We start from the raw sequence: 11313 nt of genomic DNA on the forward strand, positions 1-11313 counted from the left end.
ATAGTGATCTATGACATTGTATTATGTTGAATATCAATTTTTTTGTGTGTCTATTTGTGGACATATTCATGTTTTTTGATTTGTGGAGTAAAAGATATAGTTTTATCTTGAAGTAAAAGAGAAAACTTCAAGTGGCATGTTGTTGTGTTATTATTTTTAAATGTAATAATCATTGTAATTAATGGGGTTATTATTCAGTATTTCCCTGAATTAGATGCACATTTCAGACACCTTTCGCTTTCATGAAACCTATATTAGAGTGAAATCATTAAATTTGCTTTCCTAGTGTTGCTATTATGACATATCTTCACAATTAAAATATAGCTAAGAAAAGTTACCACAGTGTTGAAAGTTAAAAACGTATGAAAAAGAGGCCAGCTAGGCCAGATCTGATCTCAAGAGATGCTCTAGCGACTGACGTTAGGACCTGGGTGAGGGGTTGCATTGGTGCCGTGACCCAGATGGGAGTGAGGTTTAAGGGGTGAGTGTAATAGAGGCCAGCTAGTAGTCACTGTGTGAGTAAACCTCACTCCTCTGATCTCAAGAGATGCTCTAGCGACTGACGTCAGGACCTGGGTGAGGGGTTGCGTCAGTGCCGTGACCCGGATGGGAGTGAGGTTTATGGGGTGAGTGTTATGGAGGCCAGCTAGTAGTCACTGTGCGAGTAAACCTCACTCCTCTGATCTCAAGAGATGCTCTAGCGACTGACGTCAGGACCTGGGTGAGGGGTTGCGTCGGTGCCGTGACCTGGATGGAGTGAGGTTTATGGGGTGAGTGTAATGGAGGCCAGCTAGTAGTCACTGTGCGAGTAAACCTCACTACTCTGATCTCAAGAGATGCTCTAGCGACTGACGTTATGACCTAGGTGAGGGGTTGCGTTGGTGCCGTGACCCGGATGGGAGTGAGGTTTATGGGGTGAGTGTAATGGAGGCCAGCTAGTAGTCACTGTGCGAGTAAACCTCACTCCTCTGATCTCAAGAGATGCTCTAGCGACTGACGTTAGGACCTGGGTGAGGGGTTGCATTGGTGCCGTGACCGGATGGAGTGAGGTTTATGGGGTGAGTGTAATGGAGGCCAGCTAGTTATCACTGTGCGAGTAAACCTCACTCCTCTGATCTCAAGAGATGCTCTAGCGACTGACGTTAGGACCTGGGTGAGGGATTGCATTGGTGCCGTGACCCGATGGGAGCGAGGTTTAAGGGGGTGAGTGTAATGGAGGCCAGCTAGTAGTCACTGTGCGAGTAAACCTCACTCCTCTGATCTCAAGAGATGCTCTAGCGACTGACGTTAGGACCTGGGTGAGGGGTTGCGTTGGTGCCGTGACCCGGATGGGAGTGAGATTTATGGGGTGAGTGTAATGGAGGCCAGCTAGTAGTCACTGTGCGAGTAAATTTCTCTCCTCTGATCTCAAGAGATGCTTTAGCGACTGACGTCAGGACCTGGGTGAGGGGTTGCGTTGGTGCCGTGACCCGATGGGAGCGAGGTTTAAGGGGGTGAGTGTAATGGAGGCCAGCTAGTAGTCACTGTGCGAGTAAACCTCACTCCTCTGATCTCAAGAGATGCTTTAGCGACTGACGTCAGGACCTGGGTGAGGGGTTGCATTGGTGCCGTGACCCGATGGGAGCGAGGTTTAGGGGGGTGAGTGTAACAGATGTAGGCTAGTAGTTGCTGTGCGAGTAAACCTCACTCCTCTGATCTCAAGAGATGCTCTAACGACTGACGTTAGGACCTGGGTGAGGGTTACATTGGTGCCGTGACCCGATGGAGCGAGGTTTAATGGGGTGAGTGTAATGGAGGCCAGCTAGTAGTCACTGTGCGAGTAAACCTCACTCCTCTGATCTCAAGAGATGCTCTAGCGACTGACGTTAGGACCTGGGTGACGGGTTACATTGGTGCCGTGACCCAGATGGGAGTGAGGTTTATGGGGTGAGTGTAATAGAGGCCAGCTAGTAGTCACTGTGCGAGTAAACCTCACTCCTCTGATCTCAAGAGATGCTTTAGCGACTGACGTTAGGACCTGGGTGAGGGGTTGCATTGGTGCCGTGACCCGGATGAGAGTGAGGTTTATGGGTGAGTGTAATGGAGGCCAGCTAGTAGTCACTGTGCGAGTAAACCTCACTCCTCTGATCTCAAGAGATGCTCTAGCGACTGACGTTAGGACCTGGGTGAGGGGTTACATTGGTGCCGTGACCCGGATGGGAGTGAGGTTTATGGGGTGAGTGTAATGGAGGCCAGCTAGTAGTCACTGTGCGAGTAAACCTCACTCCTCTGATCTCAAGAGATGCTCTAGCGACTGACGTTAGGACCTGGGTGAGGGGTTGCATTGGTGCCGTGACCCAGATGGGAGTGAGGTTTATGGGGTGAGTGTAATGGAGGCCAGCTAGTAGTCACTGTGCGAGTAAACCTCACTCCTCTGATCTCAAGAGATGCTCTAGCGACTGACATTAGGACCTGGGTGAGGGGTTGCATTGGTGCCGTGACCCGGATGGGAGTGAGGTTTAAGGGGTGAGTGTAACAAATGTAGGCTAGTAGTCGCTGTGCGAGTAAACCTCACTCCTCTGATCTCAAGAGATGCTCTAGCGACTGACGCTATCGGTTGAAGCCTTTAGACTCCTTGTTAGAGCATCCGACTCCCACGGCGGAGACCCAGGTTCGGGTCCCGCACACAGCGGGGCGAGTAGGGACTGGTGAGGGGTTACACTGTAGATGATGTTGACTTTGCGGAGGATGCAGTGCTGTGAGTCAGTGGATCTGGTGTGAAATCATCATTAAAGGATGTTCTTCAGCTATACAGCTCTGAAAACAGCCATTAAACAAGACCACAGTTATGAGAATGCAGGAAAAGCTTTAATTTTCAATGGGCTGGATGCTTGTTAATAGCTCAGTAAATAACTGCTGATATAATTTGCCACCTACGTACATGATAATTACTTTGTGCAGTGTGTGCATCTCTCTCTTTTTCTTTCACATGCTCTTTCTACGAGCCGCCAATTAATATCAGACTTCCTCTGCTTACACGTATATATCCACCTGAATACACGAAGGAAGCGGATGTAATGCAAACTTTATTATATCACAAGTCTACGAATCGGTCTGCTTGAAGAATCACATTGTTTGCATTGTAGACAAAGAGTTATAGATGTGTAAGAGAGCAGTACAATAGAAGTGTTACTTAGCAGCACACTGTAATAATTCTTGCTGTTGATTTTAGAGCAGTAAAAAAGTTGCAAGTAATTACTATGTGATATAAGCCATAATCAGGGGGATTTCTTTACAAGCGTATTGAGCCATTTATGTATAGTCATAAAATGAGTGTGGTTACTGATTAGTGTGTTTTACTTGGTTCTTTCTGAAGTTTCAAGTTTCACATCATATTGAAATGCTCAATCATAACAGTCTGAAACCGACCTCCACGGTTAGATTATAGTGTGCGAACGTTTACTGACATGAAGGTTCACGTAAAAGTCACGCCACAGGAATTCCTGATGAGTATGTGCGTTATTGTGTTTGATCTATACATGTTTGTATCGAGCGGCCTTGAAGTCTCTCGACTTTCCCTTAGCTTTCTCTTGGATTATATATAGTAACACGACAACATTGTGAGGTTCTTGATATCAGTCTGACGCTAATAGACTGCGGTGTGATTAGTGTGTGAAGTCTCAGTGACAGGCTTTCAGGAGGAAGTGCAAATAATAACTCACACAATAGAGGATGGGCAGGTTAGCCCGTCATATCCTGAGGATGCTGTGCCGTAACCACCGTAGACGTGAAAGCAGGCACGACGCCCCCTACAATATTCAATATATTCGTTTTTTGATGAGCGATTCTAGTAGTTGAATCATTTTACATGCTTATTATTAATACAAATGGTTCGCTGTAAATGTTGCATGTGCTTTGTTTTGGTCATTGCGCAGTTTGTTTGTCATGGAGACATATTTGATTAGCGCAGGAAGTATGTAATGGTGCTACGCTGACTTCATCACTGGAACAGGCAGTCTCTGTTCTTCCACTGCCTGTCCCACCCTGCACACGTATACACACACTTGTATTCACACACATGCTTTCCCTTTACCACCCCTCAGTGAGGAAAGAGGCCTGTAACACTCTTTTATACTCCCCAGTTGAGATACTCAGTATTTATTAACCCTAAAGGTTTGGTGCACAACTCTTGAGGAGATATATGATACTGAAGGCTTGTTGGGGAGAGATCTTCTTTTATTTTGCTAAGCAATTAGAATTTTTTTGGATATTAAAACATGCATGGGACCCATGAAGGAGGGGAAGGAATCGTCCCTGCGTGACATCACATGTGATTAGTGTCATGTCTTTTGTCTTTGTGTGTATGACCCTGTGCACCGTCTATAAGATGGACACACCAGATCCCATAGGAAAACATAACTATGAATCATACAAAAACGTTTAACTGTTAGAAAAAAAGGTAATCATGAAGTCCTGGGGTGTAAGCAGATCATACGAAAATGTACGAATGAGATTGTACAAATTCATACAAAATGTAATATAGTTATGAATTGCAATGAGATTGTGTTGAATGGACAGACCACTTACGATGAGCTCTGGTTAATCATGTGGCTTTCTATTGTGCCACTTCTATTATTATGGTGAACATGATTTCACCAAGTACAACATGTTCCTGGGTCAACATCATTGTTGATCCTGGAACAACACTCTAATCAACCAATCAGATTTGAGGGACAAATTTACAGTTGATGTCAAGTTCAGGCTTAACCTGGGTTAGGTGCTTCTACATCAGTGTTATTCGTGGGATAAGTTATGGGTAGGGTTAGGTTTAGGGGTAAGGATATGGTTAGGAGGTCATCGTAATTTTCCCAAGTAAGTCATGTTCCTGGATCAACATATTTACTGTAGTTGATCCTGGAACAACATTGCTGTCTGAAAATTTTGTCCTATCCCTACCCCTAAACCTAACCCTACCCATAACATCTCCCTAAAATCAGAGGGAAATGATAGGTGATGTAGAAGCGCCTAAACTTGATATAAACTATAAATTTGTCCCTCAAATCTGATTGGTTGATTGGAATGTTTGTTCCAGGATCAACAACGATGGTTATCCAGGAACATGTTGTACTTGGTGAAATCACGCTCACCTGGTTGGCCCTAAATTTTCGGACAGGAATGTTCTACAATATATGTTGATCCAGGAACATGTCTTACTTGGCGAAATTAAGGTGACCCTATTATGATAGTTATCAGTACATTGTAAGGTACAATGCAAGTAGTTGGTATATTAACACTATATCACTAATTGAAATACACGGTTATAAGTTGTAAAATATACAGGCACTAATATGCTATCCTGCAGCACCTGAAACATTGTCACCATATTTATTATGGTGAAATTTTGGCAACCGCAGCTACTGTTTTTTAACAGGATATTTTTGACAGTGTAGAACACACTAGAAATTTCATACACAACCCAAGTTGGGTTGAAAATGGACAAACCCAGTGATTGGGTTGTTTTAACGCAGCATATGGGTTAAATGTTTGACCAATCTGCTGGACAGTTTTATTTAACTCAACTATTGTTTAAAAATTACTGTATGTCTGGCTTAAAATGAACCCTAAATTGCTTGGAAATTAAAAATCAGACACATAATTACTAGAAGCAATAATAATAATCAAAAGGTGAACATTTATTAATAAGCAATTTAATAAATGTTTCTTGTTTAATTATTATTCATTAAACTTATTAATAAATGTTAATTTATTAAACATTAATAAATTATCATTTCCAACATACTTTGGGTTCATTTTAAGCAAAAAATACAGTCATTTTTAAACAATAGTTGAGTTAAATAAAACTACCCAGAAGGGCAAAATTTAACCCAAACGCTGGATTAAAACAACCCAGTCGCTGGGTTTTTCCATTTTTTAACCCAACTTGGGTTGTTTTGGTAACACTTCATTTTAGGGTCTTTTAACTAGTTGCTCATTAGCATGCATATTACTAGAATATTGGCTGTTTATTAGTACTTAGTAAGCACATATTAACTTATTCTGCATGACCTTATTCTACATTCTACCTAAACTTAACTACCTTACTAAGTATTAATAAGCAGTAAATTAGGAGTTTATCGAGGGAAAAAATCGTAGTTAATAGTAAATATGTGTTCCCTATACTAAAGTGTTACCGTTGTTTTTAACCCAGCATTTTTACAGTGTAGTAATACCTCTAAAGCATTGTGGCTGTGAGTTTTAGACAGGCAGAAAATGTAAAAATCTAGTTGACTATAATCTGCAATTGGGGAAAATGACAGGTTTTTAGTGCCATTACCTCGAACGCCACTATAAACACCTCATCTGAATACCTTGGGCAGAAGCAAAGCTAATTCCTCTGGCATTAAAAGCACTTTTTCAGCAAGCGTAGGTTATAGCAGCAGTTAATCAGGTGCTTGCATATTCTCTATCACATGAGGACAGTTCGACGTCCAAGATCTCAGCTCCCTTCATCCAGCCCAGCTGATTTTCTTGAATTGTTGTTTGTGCCGGCTTACCGGAGCTTCTTTGTCTCTATGATTTGAAAACGTAATGGGTAGCATCTGTTGGTGGACCACCATCGTTGCATGTGCGATTTTGTGATTGATAATGTGGTGTTTCGCAGATGCTTTTTGTTTATTGCGACCTACAGAAGAATGATGGCATGGACGGTCTCCTTGGGGCACCAGGGCATCAATGCCATGCTGATTGGAGAACATTTGTGGTGAGATCTTAGCAATTCTCCAGTTTGTGGGCTGCTTCTACTTGGATCTTTACCTTAGAGGTCTAAATTCTTTACCGTCTGGCTCCACCACCGAATCTGCAGTGGTTTCAATGACTTTCCTGATGCAGATTTTCAACTACAGCGACAGATACAGGATGTTTTGTGTCTCAGTGGCACTTTTTGATTGGTTTAATGGTACGGTTACATGATGCAATCGTGTTTTTTTGCGTACAGACGACAACGTTGTCAAAATTGATCCACGGATCCGCAAAAAACGATTAAAAACACTGTATTATTCATGCCAGGCCAGTAGTTGGCGATGTCACTTTGTAAAGAAACACTTGACAAGGCAAGGTTAGTTCATTAATTCAAATTAATTTATGAATTTATAATTCAAAAATATTTTTTTGAAATCAATGAGATTCAAGGTGTGAGAAAAAGTTTTTTACTTGATGCTTATACCACATGCCATTTCTATTACTTTTTTCCCTTTGAAACCATTATAAATGTTTCTCAAAGCTGTATGAAATTTTTTCACCTTTCCTTCGTCGTGGACTCTTGTATATATCATTGTCCTCTAAATGTCAGTCAGTGTTTATGTTCTTGTTGGGCTTTCCATTCAGAGCTTGCATGTACCAATGTCCCAAGTTGGGCTGGAACACAAAGTTCGTTCATTGCAGGATATTGCGCACAATGTGAGGATCTGTTGAAGCTGGAGCTATTTCTGGAAGAAAGAGAGGAGAGTGCAGAGGTGAAAAATCATGGGAAAATTGGTACGAGGGTGTAAGTTTCTTCCAAAATACGGACTTCCCTTTAGCTTTCTGTCATTTCTATGTCTGTTTATGTCCAGATTGTCTGTTCAATTCCTCTTCTGTTCTTTCATTTGGGATTGAAGGGGAGGGTTTTCTCTCTCAAAGGATGTCCTTTTTTGCTGGAGAGCTTTGGCATGCCTGTTCTGGATGGCTAAAATTAAGTGAACAGTCCCTCCTTGTCTCTGCTCCGTGCCCTGGGGGCCGTCCCTACCCCGACTACCCGCTCTTGGCACACTGTCGGCCGGGCAGTAGGTTAGTCTGTTGACGGGTGGTGCAGTCACACCTCAGAGAGCGCTGGACCTGTGAGACGTGATTTTGCACACTTGGTTAAAAGGGGAGGGGTTACTTAGTGCAGGTAATGGTGCGCTGATTCTTTTTTTTCAGTCGGGTCCTTGACTCTAGTGGACTTTAGCGGTGGAAAGGTAAGCTTTATAATGTACTTTCTCTGCTCACCTCACTAGGGCACACAGAAAGCTCACTTTTAAGGCTAAATTACATACACACTTTACTAAGTAACTTTTGGTTCCATAAGGTCGCATTAATCTTTAAGCTGTTTTTATGTGAGTACCAAATATGTGAGTACTGAATTTATGTGAGTACCTAAGCACCATCATATTGTGTTTAGGGCTTTCAATTTAACTTAATATACATTTAAGTAGACAAAATACTGTGGGTCAGTGATAGGCTATTCATTTATTTAATCATCTGCAACAATAATGGCTTTGTATTATTTTAATTTTGGGGCTTTTTTATAGCAGATATTGATATTTGTGTTTAATTGCACTTTTTTGATTGATTAATCACCTAATGATGTAATTAATCAATTTTTTAAAAGTTTTGGCAGCCCTAATTTTATATATATATATATATATATATATATATATATATATATATGCTTCTTTAATATTTGGAAAATTTTGAGGCATTAAACTTGAAAATGGTTTAGAAATATTCAAAACCATATGAAACATTTTTAGCGTGGACAGTGTTATATGTTATTGACCCTTGGTTAAAGGCAAGGAAAATGAATAGAGTGTGCATGGGAAAAACTAGAAGCTGAAATTAGTAGAAAGAGAGGAAATCCAAGCATTAAGGAGCTGTAAAAGAGAAACGGAAAAGCAGCTGATGATTTTCATTTGGGTGGGCTTACTGAACTCCTGGAGCAGCCAAGTAAATCAACGTGATCTGGCTGAGATCTCGCTCTCTCTCTCTCTGTGTCTCTGAGAGGGGTGATAACACAAGACAATCCCGTTTGATTAACCAATAAAGTGGGCTTTCTTAGTAACCGTGGAAGTTTAAATGGGACACTTTAATACATAACACATAATGTTTGTCATGGGGCACTTTTACAGGGCATTTGCTAACGTCTGAAGCAGCTGATCTTGAATGTTTGCTCAAAGTGAATGAAAGACTTGCTCTTCTTGTTAAGCAATTATATTAAGGTTTCTCAACCATCTTAGTCATTCTGAAGAAGTCTTGTGTCACAGTACAGTCAAAGGAACAAACGGTTATGACCCTATTAAAGTGACATCCCAATGTGGAGAGGGCAGGCTGCAGATGTTCCTCCGCTTCTCAAGTTGGTTTGCTTCAGGACAAGATTTTACATTGGACATTGAGTGATGTCCCATCCCTGTACCATTTTTTGCCAGTTATTTTTTATAAAGTATTAACAAAAATGTCCTTAACATCAAAAAGGTTTTATATATAAAGGTTTTGGTTCATTCCTATGCAGTTGCTTGGTTCTGAAAGTGTTCTAGGGTGTTGCATCTATTTGTTATGATGTTCTGGGTGGTTGCTAGGGTGTTGCTATGTGTTTGTTATGATGTTCTGGCTGATTTCTAGGGCCATTATGTGTGTAGTGGCGTGTTCTGGGTGGTTGCTATGGTGTTGCTATGTGGTTGTTATGATGTTTTGGGTGGTTTCTAGGGTTAAAATGTGGGAAGTGGGGTGTTCTGTGTGGTTGCTAGGGTGTTGCTATGTGGTAATGATGTCCTGGCAGGTTGCTAGGGTGTTGCTCTGTGGTTGTAATGATGTTCTGGTTGGTTGCTAGGGGTATTATGTGGGTAGTGGGCTGTTCTGTGTGGATTCTAAGGTGTTCCTATGTGGTTGTTCTAGGTTAGGGATGGGCAATGTCGGTCCTGGAGTGCCACTGTCCTGCAGAGTTTAGCTCCAACCCTAATCAAACACACCTGAACAAGCTAATCAATGTCTTCAGGATTACTAAGGCTACAGGCAGGGGAGTTTTTTTTTTTTATCAGGGTTGGAGCTAAACTCTGTAGGACAGCGGCACTCCAAGACCAACGTTGCCCATCCCTGTTCTAGGTGATTGCTAAGATTATTATGTGGGTAGTGGGGTGTTCTGGTTGGTTGCTAGGATGTTGCTATGTGGTTTTTATCATGTTCCAGGTGGTTGCTATGTGCATAGTTGAGGTTTTTGGGTGGTTGCTAAGGTGTTGCTATGTGGTTACGATGTTCTGGGTGTTTTTAGGGCAGGGGTTTTCAAATCTGTCCTGGGTTGCACATTTTGTATGACTCCCTCATCTAACATGCTTGATTCAACTCAAGACCTGAAGTGGGTGTGTCAGATAAGAGAGACATGCAAAACGTGCAGTGTTGGAACAGGACAGGTCTGAAAACCCCAGTTCTATGGTTTTGCTATGTGGGCGGTGGGGTGTTCTGGGTGGTTGCTAAGGCATTGCTCTGTGGTTGTTATGATGTTCTGAGTGGTTGCTAGGGTGTTTCTATAATATTATGATGTTCTGGGTGGTTGCTAGGGTTATAATGTGGGTAGTGGAGTGTTCTGGTTGGTTACTAGTTGATTGCTAAGATGTTCTGTGTGGTTTATGTGGGCGGTGGGGTGTTCTGGGTGGTTGCTAAGGCATTGCTATGTGGTTGTTATGATGTTCTGAGTGGTTGCTAGGGTGTTTCTATAGGGTTTGCTAGGGTTATAATGTGGGTAGTGGAGTGTTCTGGTTGGTTACTAGTTGATTGCTAAGATCTTCTGTGTGGTTTCTTGGCAAGAGATCACCTGTTTCATCTATTTTTTTTCATCCACAAGGGAAATTTCATTAGTAAATCATAAATACTATTTCTAATTGTTTTTACAAATTAAGCTTGGATTTAAAAAAGTATTTTAACATTAAAAACAACACACTTCACCTTTAAGTGTTCTGTAGGAGGGTTTTCAACAGGTGACAGTTGGAGATGCCCATTGTACCTCAAGACAATGGCTGAAGAGTGAAGGACTCAAGTGGCTGTATGCGATGGTGCCAGCTCATTGAAGCAGTGGTTATGGCACCTAACGGGCACATGCTGGATTTCTCGCCAGCTGTCCAAACAGGGTCCAGAAAGAGAGAGAGAGAGAGTGGAAAAGAGTGCTAAACCCCTCTACCTCTCTGCCAAATGGAAAAGTGCACATCCAAAGACAAAGCTGCATTATGCTCCTCTGCTGGGACGTCATACATGGTTAAAACCAAACCAAACCGGGTGTACAAACATGGTGCATGATGAGATTGCGCTGTCTGTTAGTCTTGGTCCTAATCAGAAGTGTTAACATACATATTGGCATTTGAGGAGGGCATGTGGGCGTGAGGCATTTTATAGTCACGCGCTACACAGTGGGATTGTTACGTAGAGCGTTTTTAAACAAATTTCTCACCGCAAGATGCGTCACTTTCAGATAAAAGGTTTTGTCGGGTTTTTTGTCTTTGTTCTCAGCATTGAAAGATGAGCTGCTGTACAAGGAAAGAGAGACAGAGGCCT

This window comes from Megalobrama amblycephala, linkage group LG24, assembly GCF_018812025.1.
Source record: "Megalobrama amblycephala isolate DHTTF-2021 linkage group LG24, ASM1881202v1, whole genome shotgun sequence".
NCBI lineage: Eukaryota > Metazoa > Chordata > Actinopteri > Cypriniformes > Xenocyprididae > Megalobrama > Megalobrama amblycephala.